Source organism: Peromyscus maniculatus, chromosome 14, assembly GCF_049852395.1.
Source record: "Peromyscus maniculatus bairdii isolate BWxNUB_F1_BW_parent chromosome 14, HU_Pman_BW_mat_3.1, whole genome shotgun sequence".
NCBI classification, from domain to species: Eukaryota; Metazoa; Chordata; class Mammalia; order Rodentia; family Cricetidae; genus Peromyscus; species Peromyscus maniculatus.
This window is the reverse complement of record NC_134865.1, coordinates 15,681,421-15,701,189: the sequence shown is the minus strand read 5'-3', so window position 1 is coordinate 15,701,189 and position 19,769 is coordinate 15,681,421. Positions and strand designations below refer to the sequence as shown.

General features: G+C 45.9%; 1 long non-coding RNA gene across 1 annotated transcript in view; it reads right to left on the bottom strand.

Moving 5' to 3' along the window:
- LOC143268419 (uncharacterized) overlaps nucleotides 1–19,090 on the bottom strand; it is a 33,114-nt gene extending 14,024 nt beyond the window's left edge. Inside the window, exons 1-2 of the long non-coding RNA XR_013044294.1 lie at nucleotides 18,446–19,090; nucleotides 18,131–18,178 (exon numbers count right to left, since the gene is read on the bottom strand). This is a non-coding gene — a long non-coding RNA (uncharacterized LOC143268419). The remainder of the gene's footprint in view (nucleotides 1–18,130; nucleotides 18,179–18,445) is intronic.
- Between the last annotated feature and the right edge of the window lie 679 nt (nucleotides 19,091–19,769).

Here is a 19,769-nt window from a genome sequence, read left to right as displayed (position 1 = left end):
GATTTGTATCCCTGTGCCCAGCCCAAGTCACTTCATGTGAGATAATCATAGACTCATGGAAAGTCATACAAAGATATCCCGTGTGTTATTCAATCCAAAGTATAGCTTCTTTTTGTGGTGCTAGGGACTGAACCCTGGGCCTTATGAATGCAACAGGCACTCTACCACTGACCCACACCCCTGGTACTCTTGACCTTTTTTGGGGTGGGGAGACAAGGTCTTGCTAAGTTGCCCACATAGGCCTTAAACTTTTTTTTCAATTGAAAAAATTGTATACAATATATTCTGAAAGACATGAACTTTTGATTCTCCTGCCTAGGCCTCCCAGGTTGCTGGGATTGTAGGCCTGTGTTCCTATACCAGAGAAGAAAAAAAAGTTTATTTTCAAGATGTAAGCTCTGGGGCTGGAGAGAGAGCTCAGCGGTCAGGCGTGGGGTTCAATTCCCAGCACTCACACGGCAGCTCATGTGTAACTCATTACAGCCATCTGTAACTCCAGTCCCAGGGGATCTGACCCCCTCTTCTGACCTGTGAAAGCACCACACACATGGGGTACACGCAGGCAAAAACACTCACAGAAAAAAAATGAAAAAAATTAAAATCCTATTTAAAAAATTCCAGTATTTAGAAAAAAAAAAAAAAGGCCAGCCAGTGGTGGCGCACACCTTTAATCCCAGCACTCAGGGGGCAGAGGCAGGTGGATCTCTGAGTTCAAGGCCAGCCTGGTCTGCAGAGTAAATTCCAGGACAGCCAGGGCTACACAGAGAAACTGCTTCAAAACAAACAAACAAACAAACAAAAAGAAGTATCTCAGGCACACTTCTGACTAAAGAATGGAGATACAAATTGTAATCACCTGAAACGTTTGAGTCTAGAGCTTGGGTGATGCTCAGCTTTGCTGAGGTAGCCGCTAGAGGGCAGGCTTGGCCTTAGACACTGTGGAAGACAGCCATGGCTTCCTCCAGGCTTGAGAGGCCAGCTTTAGTCCTTAGCAAGATACTTTGGCTTTACTATATGAGCTTGCCTACTGGGCAACAGAATGGATGTGGGGTGTGTTAATTAACATTAAACAAATAATTTAATTCCCAGAGAATGAGAAGGCAAGCCACAGACTGCAGGAAAATATTTGTAAAAGATGCATCTGGCCCGGTGTGCTGGCAACTGACCTGTAATTCTGACATTGAAGAGGCTTAGGTAGATCAGAAGTTCAAAGCCAGAGTTGGCTATAAAGTGCCTCTGAGGTCAGCCGGGACTACAGAGAGAGATCCTGTCTCAAAAGGGCTAGAGAGTCGGTGCAAGTGTAAAGACCTGAGTTTGGATCCAGTGCCATATCAAAATCAGAGCCGGGCAGTGGTGGTGCACACCTTTGATCCCAGCATTCGGGAGGCAGAGGCAGGCAGATCTCTGAGTTCAAGGCCAGCCTGGTCTATAGAGCGAGTTCCAGGACAGCCAGGGCTGTACAGAGAAACCCTGTGTCCAAAAATCAAAAGCCAAAACAAAATACAAAATCAGAGCATGGCCTCACTGTTGGGGGTGGAGACAGGGATTGGTGGGGCTTTGCTGGCTGTCAGCCTAACTCCAGGTTCACTGAGAAACACTGTCTTACAAAATAAGGCACGTGCACCGTCACATACATATGTTCACGTACATGTGCACACACACAAGAAAGATGTGTTGCCAGGTATGGTGCTACACCTCTGCAATCAATCCCCACCCTCGGGAGGTAGAGGCTGGAGTATTAGGAGTCCAAGGTCATCGTGGGCTACATGAGACCGTCTCGACAACACTCCCTACCAAATGTCCTTCACAGTTGAGGGGATAAATTGCAGTATACCCAGACAGGGGAATATTGATTCAGCACTAAAAGGAAATGAGATATGAAGCCATGAAAAGACATAGGGCACCTGAAATACCCATTAATAAAAGAAATCAAGGCTGCATGCTCTGATTCCAACTATACCTTAGGGAAAAGGCAGAACTGTGGAGCTAATAGACAAGATGAGGGGTTGCCAGGGCTTAGGAAGGGGTGATAGTGGGTAGGTAGAGCGCAGGGCAGATCGATCAATTGATCGATCTATCTTTGAGATAAGGTCTCACTCTGTAGCCCAGGCCCTTCACCTGCGATTGTATTACTGAAGATGAACTCTAATGTGAGCTGTGAGTGTTGAGTGACGAGGACACGGAACGAAACCCTGTTCCAGCCTGGTGTGGGAGGCTGCTGCCTGGGGTAGTGGTATACGAGGTGTCTGTTTCCACAGCTCAGGATTGCCATCACCCTAAAAGTGCTGTCTAGGACTGGGTGTGTTTAACAGATGGGTGTGGTAGCACACATCTTTAATTCCAGCTCCAGGAAGTAGAAGCAAGAGGATCTCTGTGAGTTCAAGACCAGCCTGGTCTACAAAGCAGGTTCCTAGGACTTCTGAGACAGCCAGGGCTACACAGTAAGACTCTGTCTTTAAAAAAACAAAACAAGTCAGCCAGGCGGTGGTGGTGCACACCTTTAATCCCAGCACTGGGGAGGCAGAGCCAGGTGGGATCTCTGTGGGTTCAAGGCCAGCCTGGTCTACAGAGTGAGTTCCAGGAAAGGTGCCAAAGCTACACAGAGAAACCCTGTCTCAAAAAAACAAAAAAAGAGAAAGTTATTTAGCAGGTTCTTTGAATCAGTTACTGAACTGATTTCAGAAGATAACATAAGCTTAATTACCTTGATTTCTGAATTCTAAACACTCCTTTCTGAGTAGAAGGCCTGCTTACATCTATTTATTCCCCTGTGCCCCTAGTGAAATGTGTACTACTAGGTAAGTTGTGTCCTGCCATGCTCCGAGTGTCGTGCTGGGAACATGAGCACACCTCTTTTCACTTTTTATAACAGGGTATGTATGGGATTATCACTTTCCTGCAAACACCCAGAAAGAGTCAGAACTTCCTCACCCCCCCAGTGTTTTTCTGTGTCGCCCTGGCTATCCTGGAACTTGCTCTGTAGACCAGCCTGGCCTCGAACTCACAGAGATCCACCTGCCTCTGCAGGAATTAAAGGCGTGCGCCACCACCGCCCGCCTTAGTTAGAACTTCTTTAGAAATACATCCTCTGATGCAGCAAAGCGCACCTGGAGGAGGACAGAAAGCCAGGAACTGCTGGAGTCCTTCTAGTGTGACTTGCTCGTGCTTTGCACACTCAGTCTCGGTTCCCAGCTCTGTCATGGTGCCTACTTCTGTTTGGGGAGACCAGGGTTGCCTAACGAGGGAGAGCAGCTCATTAGTGGCAATGGCCCAGAGGAACAGTCTCAGGGATTAAAGGCTCCCGTGTGTCTCCCGAGAACCATCAGATCTATATTCAGACGGTCTGCCCGGATGTTCCTTAGCACTCACTCCCTAGGGCTGTGACCACAGTGGGGTTCATGGTTAGGGGCTCATCTGTCTTCCGTTCGAAAGCTTCCACAGCCAGGGTGGTGGGGGTTTATTTGTGTCTCTGGAACTTTCTTTCGTAGGGGCGGGGTCACGGGGGAGGGAGGTTGAATGAGGTTAGTAATGGAAGATTGACTGGCTGTGTATACTTCTGTAATTTAAAAATATTTTATGATTGGAATGCATCCATGTGTAACTTTTTTTTAATAGTGAAAGGGAAAAGGAACTTTCTAGACAACTATTTAGAAATAATGTAGAGCTGTAATACAGTATATATTCTATTTTTAACCACACATGCACACATAATTACATATATTGCAGAATTTATATGTTCATATATAATGTATGTATATATAAAGAGAGAAAGAACATACAGTTGGGTGAGTAGGGAGGTAGGGAGGATCTGAGGAACTGGGGGAGGGTAAATCATGATCCAAATATATTGTATGAAAAGTTTTTTGTTTTTAAGAAAAAATGGTTAAAAAAAAAAAAAAAAGACAATGGCAGCAATAACAACTCCCGACCAGCTGCTCTGTCTTGTACAATTTGTTTTGAAAAGAGTTCATTATGAAATACAATTTTAAGTAAGAAAGGCATCCATATAGGTATATTTATATGGACGCTTTTGAGAGGAGACATGAGGCCCAGTGTGACAGTGCTGGGTATCTGCTGCTCCTTGTCCCTTGTCCCTGCACACAGAAACACAAACAAAAGCTTCTCATGGCTGCCCCCGAGCAGCTGTGACGAAGAGGTTGAGTAAGTCATCCCGAGTGGCTGGAGCGCCGTTCCCAGTCACTTGACACCATGTAGGGAATACTATGTTGGAAATGCGCAGCTGTTCAAATCTCCACCCCACCCCCACTGGAAAACGGGGCCTGGAGCAGCAGGAGCAGGCGATTCTGCTTTCAACGAAAGGTTTCCAGCTCTCCCATTGACCTGAGGGTGGAACACACTCCTCTCTCCCTTTTCCATAGCTGTGGAAAGACTGTTTTCGTAATGAACTGAAGACCAGGGCGTGGTTTCTTAGCCTGACGCATCTCACCCTGATAAGAAGAGCTGACCACAGGGATGTGCAGTGGACAGCTCACACTCCTCATGCCCGCTCTCCTGGGGAGTTAAACTACAGCCAGTGAGGAGTGAAGGGTCTAGTTTTCTGTTGTTTGCTTTGAGACAGGGTCTCGTGTAGCCCAGGCTGGACTTGAACTCACGACGTAACCAAAGATGACTTTAGACTCTGGACTTAGGCCACCACGGTGGGTTTCATTCACCATTTTTCAATCTGATTAAACTTGACAAGTTGAGTGGATTGGTGTGCTCCTTTGTGACTGTTACATTCACTGGCTTACTGAATTCTTTATTAGGTTTATTTGCTTATTTGTGTGCATGTATGTGGGCAGGCATGTGTCATGGCGCGTGTGGAAGTCAGAGGACAACTTGTGGGAGTCAGTTCTCTCTTTTATCACATGGGTTCCCGGCTGTAAGGCTTGAAGGCAAGCACCTTTACCTGCTGAGTCATCTTGCTGGCCCAACATTTTTATCTCATCTTCTTAAGACGCTTTGGTAACTATGATTTTGGGGGGAGAATGGATTTTAATTCTTTGACTTGGACGGTCTCGTGTGTGTGTGTGTGTGTGTGTGTGTGTGTGTGTGTGTGTGTGTGTGTGTGTATGTGTGTGTGTGTGTGTGTGTGTATCTATCTATATCTCTCTATCTATCTCTCTATCTCTATCTATCTATCTATCTATCTATTTGTTGTTGTTTGTGCGTATAGCTCTCCACCTCATTAAAAAATATTGTTGTGCGCACATTTGTGTGCACATGTACCACAGTGCACAGGGTGAAGGGTCAGAGAACTTCTGAGAATCCATTCTCTCTTTCTCTCTTTCCACCATGTGGGTCCTGGGAATTGAACTCAGCTCCTGAGTCCTGTTGGCAGGACCCTCTCACTGGCCCCTTATTTTTTGAGTCAGGGAGCCCCATCCTCCTGGTGTTCTGGAATTCGCACTAATATGCCACCCCAGTGAGCAATCACTCCTCACACTTGGAAACCAATAGAGGGAAAGCTTTGTAGTATAGTGCACACCCAGCTTTGCCTAATGCTCGAAGAGGAGCCTGCCATGAATAGAGTCTACTATCTTACGTACACTTTGGCTTTATGCATTCCGCAAACACTGTCGTCTTAAAATGTCTTTCAAATCCTGGCCCCAGGTCACACTTGAACAATTTAAACAGAGGCAGGAAACTGCTGATCTGGCTGCTTAGGCAGATGGGAGATTTACACAACACAGGTATTACACATTGTTAGAATTAAAGTACACAGTTGTTCTGTGTTGAATAATTGTTACCCACCTGGCAGAATTATTCTTTCCTTTTTTTTTTCCTTTTTAAAAATCATTTTAAATTTATATGTATGGGTGTTTTGCTTGCATGTATGTCTGTGCACCAAGGCATTCCTTGTACCCACGGAGGTCAGAACAGGGAGTCTGATTCCCCTTGAACTGGAGTGACAGGAGGTTGTGAGCCACTGTAGGTGCTGGAAACTGAACCCAGGTCCTCTGGAAGAGCAGCCAGTGCTCTGAACTGCTGAGCCATCTTTCTAGCCCCCAAATTATGCTTTTCTTAAGAAAAAAAAAAAAAAACTGGAGGGGAAGGCTTTATGGTAGGCCAAGACTCAATGGTTGTCTCTTTGCCTTGCTCCCTTAAATTGCTCATAGGTGTAAGTTCTCTGATAGATATGGGTTGTAAGGTAGGGCTGTCTCTTTTCTGTTATGGGAATAGAGCCTAATGACGGTCAACTGGTGAGCAAACATTTGCATCCTAGCGTCCTAAACTTCCCTAACAGGCCTGGGAGCATACTACTCACCTTTGGAGTATTTTGGAAACAGCACTCCCTTAGCTAAATTCTACTTTGTGTGACTTGATGTCTCTTAAGCAAATCTGTTAGTAAATCCCTTTTGTTGTTGTTGTTTTGTTTTGTTGAGAAAGGGTTTCTGTGTAACAGCCCTGGCTGTCTTGGTACTCACTCTGTAGACCAGGCTGACCTCGAATTCACAGAGATCCACCTGCCTCTGCCTCCCGAGTGCTGGGATCAAAGGTGTGAGCCACCACCGCCCGGCTAAAAGTCTTTTAGGCGCTGATAAGAAAGGCTCAGCTTGGGGACCGGAGAGACTCTGCCGTGGAGGTTAAGAGCACTAGCTGTTCTAGAGGACCCAGGTTTGGTTCCTAGCACCATACAGAAGCTCACACAACTGTAACTCCAGTTCCGGGAGATCCAATGTCCTCCTCTGGCCTCTGTGGACATTGCATGAACATGAAGCATACATACATGCAGGCACACAGGCAAAATACACGCATAAAATAGAGTTATACTCACACTCATAAAATAAATCATTCTGAAGAGACTGATAAAATAAATCATTCTGAAGAGACTGATAAAATAAATCAATCTGAAAAGGAAAGAATACAAAAGCTGGCTGAGCAAAGGTGCTCGCTGCTCGACGACACAAGCCCGGTGATGCAAGTTTGATCCCAAGACCCCACGAAAAGGGCAAATGAGAGAATCAAGGCCAGAAGTTCTCTGACCTCCGCGCGAATGCCGAGGCACAGGCCCCCACCTATCTCACACCCACAGAAACAGCTCCTGTTTGTCCAGTGGGCTGTCCTGAGAGCTGGGCGGTGACACACTGCTCCTGTCGGTTGTTCGAGGCTTTCGAACTCACCGTCTAGAAAAACTAAGGACCGCTTCCTGAACTTGCGTGCTTTCTTCAGCGGGGCCGTGCTGATCTTCTCTGAACAGCTCCGTCTTCAGTGTATGTGCTGCACTGGCGGTCACATCTAATCCAGAGCCGTCCCCCACCCTAGACGGGACAGTCTGCCACCAATTTAGGGTGGTGAAGTAAGTTTGGGTTCTCAGAGCGAGTGAAGTCACAGCTGCCAGCTACTCCTCAGCGTCCACCCACTCACGTAAGGACCCACCCTTTCTGCTCCGCAGCCTCCCGAAAGCATTCCTTTTAGCGTTCGCCAGACTTTGAATCAAGGTTCATCGAGCATGAGGGTTTTGTTAAAAGCCTTTCTACTCCAGTAGCAGAATGTCAGCTGGTGGATCTCGGGATAGGGGCTAGTAGGGACTTTGTTATGATTTTTTTTAATTATTTATTTCTATTTCATGTGGATGGATGTTTTGCCTGTATGATGTCTGTGTACCACGTGAGTGCCTGGTGCCCTTGGAGGCCAGAAAAGGGCATCAGGCCCCCTGGAACTGGAGTTACAGATGGCTGTTAGCCATCATATAGTGCTAGAATTTGAACCCAGGCACGCTGGAAGTGCTCTTAACTGCTAAGCCATCTCTCCAGCCCCTTTCTGTTACTCTTTTGGGAGTGGGTTTGGGCCTAAAGCCAAATGCTGCTCAGGGAACCATTTTTTTGGAGTCACACAGAACCCTTTCTATGAGCCGACAGAAGCCTACCTCTTTGGTCAGTCTGGATCATCTCGGGGTAGGAGATGGGTAGACAGGAATAGGAAGAGTTCTGCAGAGGCCCCTTCTCAGAACTCAGGGTTCCCCCTTACTGATGGAGCTTTGTGACTGGGCCATTGCATGGAGCCGTCATGAGTACAGGACTGGTACTGGGTATGTGGCCCACGCCTGTAATCCCAACATTCAGGAGGCAGAGGCAGGTGGATCTCTGAATTCAAGGTCATTCTGGTCTACAGAGCGAGTGTCAGGCCAGCCAGGGACAAAGTGAGACCCTGTCTTGAACAACAACAACAAAAAGCCAGTGGTGGGGAGATTGGTGATAGGAGTATGCTTAGCTTTAATTTGGATTGATTAGGGCTTAGTTCTAAATATGATAGATGCTACACCTTGTCTGTATCTCCAGTAGGTAGATGACCGCATTAAGGCCAGTTTGTTCTGGAGTTCCTTCTGATGGTGACCTTCCTACTACTTGTCAGTGAAGCCCTATTTTAAAGGGGTCTGTCTGGCATCCTAGCTAACCGTTAAAAACAGGCCGTAAGGGAAGACTGTCAATATTTTCACTTGGCAAAGGCCACTGTCCCTTCTGTCTGCGCATCGGCTGCTGAAGGCTCCGTGTGGAATGGCGTCATCTAGGCAAATATGACTTGTTTTTTCCCCTTCAGTTAGAATTCTTCCCAACTTACATAAAAATGACTTTTGGGCTGGAAAGACTACTCAGAGGCTAAATGCATGCACTGCTTTTCAAGAAGAGCTGAGTTCAGATCCCAGCACCCATGTTGGGTAGCCCACAAGCACCTGTTCCTCTGGCCTCTGTGAGCACCCATGCACCCAAGTGACACATATGTGACATGCACAGACACATAAGTAAAATTCTTTTTAAAAATGGCTTTCTTCATGGATGAAAAAAAAATGTGGTACATATACACAATGGAGTACTACTCAGCAGAGAAAAACATGAAAGCATGAAATTTGCAGGCAAATGGATGAAACTAGAAAAAATCATCCTGAGTGAGGTAACCCAAACCCAGAAAGACAGTTATGGTATGTACTCACTCATAAGTGGATTCTAGATATAAAATAAAGAACAATCAGACTACAAGCCATAGAACCATGGAGGATATATATATATATATAGCATGGAGGTCCCTAGGACGACTGTGGCTTATAATAAATTTCGGTTTTACTCAATTACTGAGCAAGCCTCAATGAAACATCTCACTATTAAGATAAGAATACATACTCTATCAAGATGATAATAGAAAAATAAATAAATAAATAAATTTTAAACAATAAAAAAGTGGGAATATATGGGGGGTGGGAGGGAGGAGAACAAGGGAATCCGTGGCTGATATGAAAAATTAAATTTAATAAATAAATTTTAAAAAAATGGCTTTCTTCTATAGGGTGTTTCTGATCCTGGTTTACAAGACACATATTTGGAGTAAGGCATTGGGAGAATGGCTTTAAAATTCTAGAAATAGCTGTCACAAATCTGATGTCTGAAAACAACAGAAAGCAGGCCTAGAATTAATCCAAATTCCAGACAGCATACCCAATGGTTTCTTTTCTTACCTTTTTTTTTTCCCTTCGGTTTTTCAAGACAGGTTTTTTTCCGTGTTGTTTTGGTTACTATCCTGGATCTCGCCCTATAGACCAGGCTGGCCTCGAACTCACAGATCCGCCTGGCTCTGCCTCCCAAGTACTGGGATTAAAGGCGTGTGCCACTGCCGCCCAGCACCCTTTGGTTTCTAATAATCATGTGGAATTCACCAGAGTAAAAGCTTCATCTGATACAACGCGACCTATAATCTCACAATTGAAGATAGCTGTAAAAACATAATCCCAGCAATGGGATCTGGAGGCAGGAGGATTAGTATTTAAACAGTCTGGGTTCCACAGATAGACCCTGTTTTTAAAAGATTCTCTTTGTAAGAAGTAAGTAGGGACTGGAGAAATGGCTCCGTGGTTTCCAGAACTACCACGGTGGTCCAGAGCCCTCTGTAAGTTCAGCTCCAAAGGCTGTGACACCCTTTTCTGACTCTTCAGATAACAGGCACCCGTATGTGGTACACGTACGTACATACACACAGGCAGAACACTCATAAAATAAAACAGAATGTCAAAAACAAGCATTTGAATAAAGTCAGAGAAGAACAGGCGGCCTCTCCTCTGGTCACGTGTGCTTCTGAACGGCCCTGAGGGGTCTGCAGCCAGGTTGGCAGAGCTGATGCAGCGCTGACACCTCCCACCTGGGTAACGGCCACAGACAGATCTTCCTTCTCAGCAAGCTTCTGTAGGGAAATGAGGACATTGCACATAACATGGACTCACCAAACCATCCATTCAAGCCACAGAATTTGCTCCTCCTCCTTCTCCTCCTTCTGTTTTTCAAGGCTGCCTTCTTCTCCTCCTCTTCCTCTTTTTCTTCTTTTGTTTTTCAAGACAGAGTTTTTCTGTGTAGCCCTGGTTGTCCTGGATCTCACTCGGTAGAGCAGGCTGACCTCGAACTCACAGAGCTCCGTCTGCCTCTGCCTCCCGGGTGTTGGAATTAAAAGTGTGCAATACCATGCCCTACTCTTCCTCTTCTGCAGACACCTCCTAAATGCTGGACTCCAGGAATAACTGGCTCCTTAGGCTGTTAAATAGCATCTGGCCAGCTGTGCACTGTGGACATGCCTGCAGTCCCAGTTCAGTGGAGGCTGAGGTAGGGGGATTGCTTGAGTCAGGAGTTCAAGACCAACTTGAGCAACACAGCAAAATTCTATTTCCAAACAAAACAGAGCCAGACATGATAGCTCTCACCTACAGTCCTAGCACACGAGTGGCTGAGGCCAGAGGATTGGCTTGAGTTCAAGGTTAGCCTGGGCTACAAAGCAAGGCCATGTCTCAACCAAGTAATAAATAGGTAAATAAATAAATAAAGCCAATAGCACCCAAGAAAGTATCTAGTTAAGATTGTGCCTTGGCTACATAAATAGTGTATATTGTCACTGATAAAAATGTCCCACTGTTGGGCTGGAGAGATGGCTCAGTGGTTAAGAGCACCAACTGCTCTTCCAGAGGTCCTGAGTTCAATTCCCAGAAACCTCATGGTGGCTCACAACCACTTGTAATGAGATCTGGTGCTCTTTTCAGGCCTGCAGGCACACATGCAGGCAGAACACTGTATACATAATAAATAAATAAATAAATAAATAAATAAATAAATAAATAAATAAATCTTTTTTTAAAAAGTCCCACTGTCTTTGAGACTTTGAGAGCCTGTCTCATAAGCAAAATGAAGAGCTCAGGATGCTTGTTTAGTATATGGTAAGGCCCTGAACTTTTTCATTTTTTTTTTTTAGACAAGGTTTCTCTGTGTAGCTCTAGAAATCCACCTGCCTCTGCCTCTTGAGTGCTGGGATTAAAGGTGTTTGCCACCACTGCCCAGCTAGGCCCTGGATTTTAAAAAGAGGTATATTCCCCTGACTAGAAATAAAATAAATAGCCAGAGATTGAAATGGAATATTCTACTATAAGATCTAGAAACCCAGAACGGCTTAGCTTCTCTACAGTTTAAATGCAAGTTTATTAATTTGATAACCTTTCATTTGGATGATCTTATGTGCCAGGAACTATTTCATATGCTAGAAATCCAATCTTAGAGGTATTAAAAAAGAATCTGAACCATGAAAAATATTAGGAGGGAAATAAAGAAAAATACTAGGAGATATTCAGAGGAGTAACCTGCAAGGAACAGTAACTGGAGTCTTCTCTCCGGCCTCCAGGCCCCTAGACTAGTTACCCTTTCTTCCTTATGGAATGAAGCAGTGGCTCTGTGTGGTTAACCAGTGGATCTGTGTGGTTAACCAGTGGATCTGTGTGGTTAACAAGTTGTTTCCCAGCTCTCAGGGTGGGTGGCACATGGCTAAATCTAGGAACTAATCTTGTGGAGTAGTACCCTGTGGTCAGTTTGTTTATTCTGAGTCAGAGTCTTAGGTAGCCCAAGTTAGTCTTGAATTAGCTGGTGAAGACCTTGAACTTCTGACATTACAGCAGCTACCTCCCAAGGGCTGGGGTACAGGTACGCTTCACCATAGCCAGTTCATAGAGCACTAGGGATTGAATCTTGAATGCTAGGCAAGCACTCTACCAACTGAGCTGCATTCTCAGCCCTTATTTTAATTACTTTGTGTCTCATCATGTAGTTGAGGCTAGCCTCCCTCTTGCTATGTGGCAGAGGATGAGCCTGAACTCTGACTTCCCTGTCTCCACTTGTCAAGTGCTGGAATTAGAGGCCAGCGCCACCAAGCCCTTCCTGTTGTCAGCTTATGACACGCTGGAGAATAAAGACACTGCTTCACGGATGTTTGGAAGGTGCTGTACTCCGTGTGTGGTGCTGAGTTAGTCCCACGGCCTTGTAACTACTACACAATCACTACCACTCAGCTCCATCCCCAGCCTATTTCTCGTTCAGCCTTTAAGCCATTTGAAGCTGGCATCTACTCCCTTTACTCTGCTAAATGCCACAAGAAAGCCTACTGACCTGAGGGCCAAATTTAGATTCTATTCTGTCCTCATGGGTGACACGTCTGCCATTCTCTTTGGTTGGTAGAACCACCGTACGTGTTCTGTCTTTGGAGACTTCTCTTCTACCACTCACGGCCCATCTGCTCCTTGATGCCCTCACACAGGTTTCTTGGTAGGCATTTAGCTAATGTCCCTTGACTTGAGCTCTATGCTGTTATTTCCCAAATACTCTTCTCAGGGTTGTAAATGTGCCTAGAACATTTGCAAAAGAAACCAGTTTACAGTAGTAATGAGAACAAGGGAGGTGGTAAGCTGTTTTCAAAGCTTGGCAGGGTGGGTCACATCTGTAATCCCAGGACTTGAGAGGTTGAGGGTTGCTTGAGGTCCAGGCTAGTCTAGCCTGCACTGTGAGACCCTGTCTCAAAAAAAGTTATTTTGAAAATTATGTATTCATCCCCACCCAAAATGTGTGTGCGCGCGTGCGCGCACACACACTCATTATGTAAACCAGACTGGCCTTGACCTTATGGCAGCTCTCCTGCCTCATCTTCTGAGCTGAGATTAAAGGCTGATGTCATCATGGTTATCCAGAAACATCTTTTTAAATATTGATTTTTATTTTATGTGTACAAGTGTTTTGCCCACATTATATGTCTGTGTGCCACATGCATTTAGTGCCTGGGGATCCAGAGGAGAGCACTGAATTCTTTGGGGCTGTAGTTACGGATGGCTGTGTGCCTCTAGGTGGGTGCTGGAAACTGAACCAAGTCTCTGTACAAGCAGCCAGTGCTCCTCACTGCTGAGCTGTCTCTCCAACCCCCAGAAACTGGTTTTATATAAACGAAAGTTTACAAATAAATGCCGATATAAGGAACACAATAAAAACATGAGAGCACCCACTTTGTGCATCCAGTTGTTTCTCCTGGGTTTTCTTAGGCAACAGAAATGACAAGGGTCTCTCTGTGTAGCCCTGGCTGTCCTGGAACTCACTCCGTAGACCAGGCTGCCCTTGAACTCAGAGATCTGCCTGCTTTCTGTCTCCAGAGTGCCAGGATCAAAGGTGTGTGCCACCATTGCCTGGCATGCTACAAGGGTTTCTTGACTTCTGTTCTTTTTTATTATTGAAAAGTTTTTGAGCCGGGCGTGGTGGCGCACGCCTTTAATCCCAGCACTCGGGAGGCAGAGCCAGGCGGATCTCTGTGAGTTCGAGGCCAGCCTGGGCTACCAAGTGAGCTCCAGGAAAGGCGCAAAGCTACACAGAGAAACCCTGTCTCGAAAAAAAACCAAAAAAAAAAAAAAAAAAAAAAAAGAAAAGAAAAGTTTTTATTACCCTTATTTATTTGTGTGTGTTTGTGTGTGGTGGTGGGGTTGGTACTCAGTTCTTTCCTTCCCTGATGTGGATCTTTTTTTCTTTATTTTTTAGACAGAGTTTCTCTGTATATTCCTGGCTGTCCTGGAACTCTCTGTAGACCAGGACCTCAAAATCACAGAGATCCGCCTGCCTCTGCCTCCTGTAACGCCAGGATTAAAGGCATGTGCCACCACTGCCCGGCTGGCCCTTTTATTCTTTTGCTTTGTTTCTTTTGTTTTCCAAGACAGGGATTCTCTGTGTTACAGCTCTGGCTGACCTAGAACCCCACTCTGTAGCCCAGGCTGGCCTCGAACTCAGAGAGATCGCCTGCTTCTGCCTCCTGAGTGCTGGGAGTAAAGGCGTGCGCCGCCGCCGCCGCCGCCGCCGCCGCCGCCGCCGCCGCCGCCGCCGCCACCACCACCACCACCCCTGGCTGGCCCTTTTATTCTTGATCCGGATGAGCTATATCCAGATGAGTGTCGAGCAAGCCTATGTCAGAATTTCACTGCACATATTGTGCATGTGGAGGGTCATTCAGGTTTATATGTGTTCTATCTAAGCACAGTTTAAAATTCACTTCTGGCCAGGCAATGGTGGCGCACGCCTTTAATCCTAGCACTCGGGAGGCAGAGCCAAGCGGATCTCTGTGAGTTCGAGGCCAACCTGGTCTACAGAGTGAGATCCAGGAAAGGCGCGAAGCTACACAGAGAAACCCTGTCTCGAAAAACCAAAAAAAAAAAAAAAAAATTCACTTCTGGCCAGGCAATGGTGGCGCATGCCTTTAATCCTAGCACTTGGGAGGCAGAGCCAAGCGGATCTCTGTGAGTTTAAGGCCAGTCTGGTCTACAGAGTGAGATCCAGGACAGGCACCAAAACTACACAGAGAAACCCTGTCTTGGAAAAAACAAACAAACAAACAAAAACAAAAAACAACAAAAAAATTCACTTCTGGCAATGTTTTTGCTGGGTCTTTCTCTTTTCTTCCCATGAGCTCTTCAGTTGCTCATCACTGTATGCTTATTAGTTCACAGGTCTAGTTTGTTTCCAGCTGGATTATCAAAGTGCCCTTGAAAGTTACTTGGGATAGCCTGAATAGTGTTCTACAAATAGACACTCAATAAATGCTTCCTGGTGACCGGAAGGCCTTTCAGAAAACTGAATCTACTTGCCAATAAAAGACAAAGTAAGAAAATTTATTATGAGGGAAAACAAGGGACCTTTGACTCTAGCTACTGTTGGTGAAAGGAACTAAGAGATGATGCTTAAATAGCTTCTATTTACTAACAGGAGTTTTGTTTGTTTATTTACTTAAGACAGGGTCTCACTATAGCCCTGGCTGTCCTGGAACTCACTATGTAGACCAGGCTGGCCTGACATTCAGAGATCCATCTGGCTTTGCCTTCTCAGTGCTGGGACCAAATGTGTGCATCACCAGGCCGGGTCTAACGGGGGTTTAAATGTTTCTTTAATCGGAGATGATTGTTCAGATAACCTGGAAATTCTGGGTTTATTTATCACTAGCGAAGAGTGAAGCAAGCTTTCTCTAGTGAGCACATTATATGAACAGATGATAAGGAACATTGAAAAATTAAGGTATGAAATTTATCATCTTTTAGAATTATTTCATGGTTATGTACATGTGTGTCTGTCCTTGCAGAGGACCTGAGTTTGGTTCCTAGCTGCCACGTCAGGCAGCTCACACCAGCCTGTAACTCCAGCTCCAGGGGACCTGATGATCCCTTCCTCTGACCGCTGTGGGCACCCACATATGGGGCATACATGTGCACACAAATACACACCATAACATTTTAAGAAACTTAAACACACCATGGATATATTTTAAAAATATTCAAATACCAGACCAATAATCTTTTTTTTTTCTTCTTCTTCTGGAGACAGGCTCTCATTATATAGCCCTGCCTGATCTGGAAATGGTTATGTAGAGCATCAGACTTACCTTGAACTCACAGAGATGCTCCTGCCTCTGTCTCCCTTGTGCACCACCATGCCTAATCAACAGCTGTTGTTGTTGTTTTTATTTCAATAAGATTTACTTTAGGGGCTGGAGAGATGGCTCAGCGGTTAAGAGCCCAGCCGCTCTTCTGGAGGACCCGAGTTTGACTCCCACCACCCACACAGTGGCTCACAATGGTCTGTAACTCTAATGCCACGGATTTGACATCCTCTCTGGCCCCCACAGGCTTTGCATGAATGTGGTACACAGACGTACATGCAGGCAAAACACTCATACACAGCAAATAATAAAATGTAAAAATTATTTACTCTTATTATTTTTATAAATTGTGTGTGTGTGTGTGTGTGTGAGTGTGTGTGTGTGTGAGTGTGTGTGTGTGTGTACAGGGGCAGGAAGAGCCGTTTGGTCCCCTTGGAGCAGGAGGTGCAGGTGGTTGTGAGCTGCCTGACGTGGGTGCTGGGGACTGAGAGAAGTACATGCTCTGCATTTAGCCATCTCCCCAGTCCCCAGATAAATCGTTAGTTTGAAAGTCTCGGTCTGGTCAGGCATGGCAGTGCATGCTTGTGATTCCAGTAGTGAAGAGGGGAAGTGGGGGGGGGGGGGGAGAAAAGACCATACATGGCCCCAAATGTCAGGGGCCAACAAAATGGGTTGGGGGGTCAAGGCACCTGCTGTCAAGCGTGACCACCCAAGTTCAATGTCCAGTATCTCATGGTAGAAGAAGACACCTGAACCCCACAAGTTGTCCTTCAAATGCATGCTAGGGCATGAGTTCACCACGGCACTCCAGTAAATAAATAGAATTTTGGAGCCGAGAAGATGGCTGCAGTGCTTTCTGTGAAAGCATGGAGACTTGGACTCTGATCCCCAGCACCTACATAAAGGCTTGGCATAGAGGCACACATCTGGAGCCCAGAGCTCGTGGTGGTGGTGGTGGTGGTGGTGGTGGTGGTGGTGGAGGTGGTGGTGGTGGTGGAGGTGGCGGTGGCGGTGGAGACAGGCATTCCAGCGGCTTGATGACCAGCTGGAATGGTGAGCTCCAGGTTCAGTGAGAGACCCTGCCTCAAAAAACAAGGCAGAGAAGGGCCTGGAGAGATGGCCCAGGGGTGCAGAGCACTGGCTACTCTTACAGGGGACTTGGGTTTGATTTCCAACCCCCACGTGGCGGCTAACAAGTGTCTGTAACTCCAGTTCCAGGGGATCCCTCTTCAGACCTCTGCGGGCAGTAAACATATGTGGCATACATGCATACAAAATACTCATAATCATAAATTTTAAAATGAATTAAATAAAAAAAATAAGGCAGTGAGCTGGATGTGGTGGCACACATATTTAATCCCAGCACCCTGGAGGTAGAGGCAGCCAGATCTCTGAGTTTGAGGCCAGCCTGGTCTACACAAGAAATTCTAGGCCAGCTAGGGCTACAATAGTCTTAAAACAACAACAACAACAATAATCATAAATAAGGTGGAGAGTGATAGAAGATGACCCTGGACATTGACCTCCACATGCACACCCACAGGCAAGTGCACCTACACAAAAGAGTTGTGCAAAACCCAGCCACACACTGTAAGTAAATGTGGGAAACGAAGTCCTGAGTGACTGTGTACTGTTGACATGAGTCTCGTCTCAGACCTACGGAAATGGCGAATCTGTTGCCAGGTCAGGCTCAGGGCAACGGCAAAGCCCCGGTCAGAGAAGAATGTTGAGTGTACAGAAAGTGTCCACCACAGCCGCCTCCTGGATGACTTCATCCTGAGACTGCTCCCTATGGACCTCACCTACTAAAACTGGCTGAACGTGCCTCCTCGTTCTGCTGCATGTAATAAACCCCCTCCTCGACTCGGCTGTGGAAAATAAATGTGCCGAGTTTCCAGGCTGTTGCCTTCTGCGCGGCTCCGTCGAGGGCGTGGCCAGCCTGAGCCCAGATCTTCTGTGTGTTTGTCATCCTGCATCCCCACTCACCCCAGGTAAGTCAGTCCCTCCCTGAGTGGCACAGAGTACAGCAACCAATAAAAGATTCGAGTTCTCCCATCCTCTCATTTAATTAAAGAAGTGGCTTCTTTCCTACCTACCCCCTCCCAAGTCAATTTGTTGACTTGATCTAGGCCTCAGGTATTTTCTCCCTTCTTTGTCTTTCTTTTTTTGTTTGTTTGTTTGGTTGGTTGGTTTTTTCGAGACAGGGTTTCTCTGTGTAGTTTTGATGCTTGTCCTGGATCTCTCTCTGTAGACCAGGCTGGCCTCGAACTCACCGAGATCCACCTACCTCTGTCTCCCTAGTGCTGGGATTAAAGGCGTGCGCCACTGCCGCCCAGCTTTTTTTTTTTTTTAATTGAGAATATTTTTCACATAATATATTCTGATTATGTTTCCCCTCCCCCAACTCCTCCCAGGTCCTCCCCACCTCCTCACTCACCCAAATCCACATTCTTTTTGTTCTCTTTCATTAGAAAACAACAGGTACCTAAAAAAGAAAAGCAACACTAAAATAAAAGGAAATGAACTTGAATAAGACAAAACAAACAAACAGAAAAACAAAAAGCCAATGAAAAAACACAAAAAACCATATAGATGCAGACACACACACATTGGCAAATACAGAAATCCCACAAAACACAAAATCGGAACCCCCAGTATATCAAAAGACCTGTAGGGTAAGAAAAAAGAAAGTGCTCGGCAAAGCATTATAAGAGAAAACCAACAGCAGCAACAACAAAAGCCCCCAAAATACCGTTGAGTTCGTTTCGTGCTGGTCGTCCATGGTGCAGTAGCTGGGTGTGGGACCCGGCCTTAGGAATAGCTTGTATACCTGAGGAGATGCCATTGGAGAAAACTAACTTTTCATTTGCAAGCGGTTGTTGCTGGGAGACAGCTTCTGGGTTAGGGATGTGGGCTTGGGTCCACTCCCACCCTCAGCACCGGGCCCTCATCAGACAGGCTCGCGTGGGCTCTGTGCGTGCTTCCAGTCTCTCTGAATTCCTGTGTGCAAACGGTCTTGCTGTGTTGGGAAGGCCTGTTTCCTTGGTGGTCTCGATCCTCTCCGTCTCCGTCCTTCCATACGTCCTCATTACAGTGTCAGTCACATAGGCATTTCAGAAAGAGCCACCCCTCTCCTTCAGTCACTCCCGGCTTCACATTTGACCTTGTGACATGGTGGCCTCGAGGACCTGGCTCACACCACCTCTCCCGCCCTTCTCCCAGGGCTTCACACTAACTCCACGGGCTGCGCTGCTCAGCAGGAGCTGTGGCCAGCTTTTCCTTCTCTGAAAGGGTACCATCCTTTACAGCCCAGCTGGAACACTACTTCTGTGAGGCCTGCTCCAAGCTCATCCTAATTCCAAAGCTACACACAACCTCTTCTAAATCTTGTTGTAGACTATCATTGTACTAGCATCGCATTTCAAGAAAAGGCATGCACATAAACAATGAACCATTTTTGAGAATTAAAAAGAAGGTATGCATGTTTGCTGAATGTACTGAGTAGTAGGGAAGCAGAGATGTGATGTTTGCAGTGTGATTCACGGCTGAGGGTGATCGAGTTTCTCCACAGTAGACATAAATCTTACATTGCTGTAATCCCGGGGATTACCAACCCTCTTGGAATAGCTCACAAAAAACAAGCACTCTCTTGTGCTAAATGAAAACTAAGGAGTTACTATTAGGCCTGCAGGCTTTGAGCTACAATAATAAAAATTAGTTTTCTATCACTCGTAGAGTGCATCTGCTTAATGCAAAACGCAGGCATGCTGTTTCATCTTCAATTTTCCAGCCAAAACAAAAGTAGAGGTGGTTTAGTTCCAGGAGGAATTAGTATCTTAAATTTCATCATAAAAATAATAGTAGAGTTTCAGCCGGGCGGTGGTGGCGCACGCCTTTAATCCCAGCACTCGGGAGGCAGAGCCAGGCGGATCTCTGTGAGTTCGAGGCCAGCCTGGTCTACCAAGTGAGTTCCAGGAAAGGCGCAAAGCTACACAAAGAAACCCTGTCTCGAAAAACCAAAAAAAAAAAAAATAATAATAGTAGAGTTTCAATACATTTGAAATTATTTCGTAAAA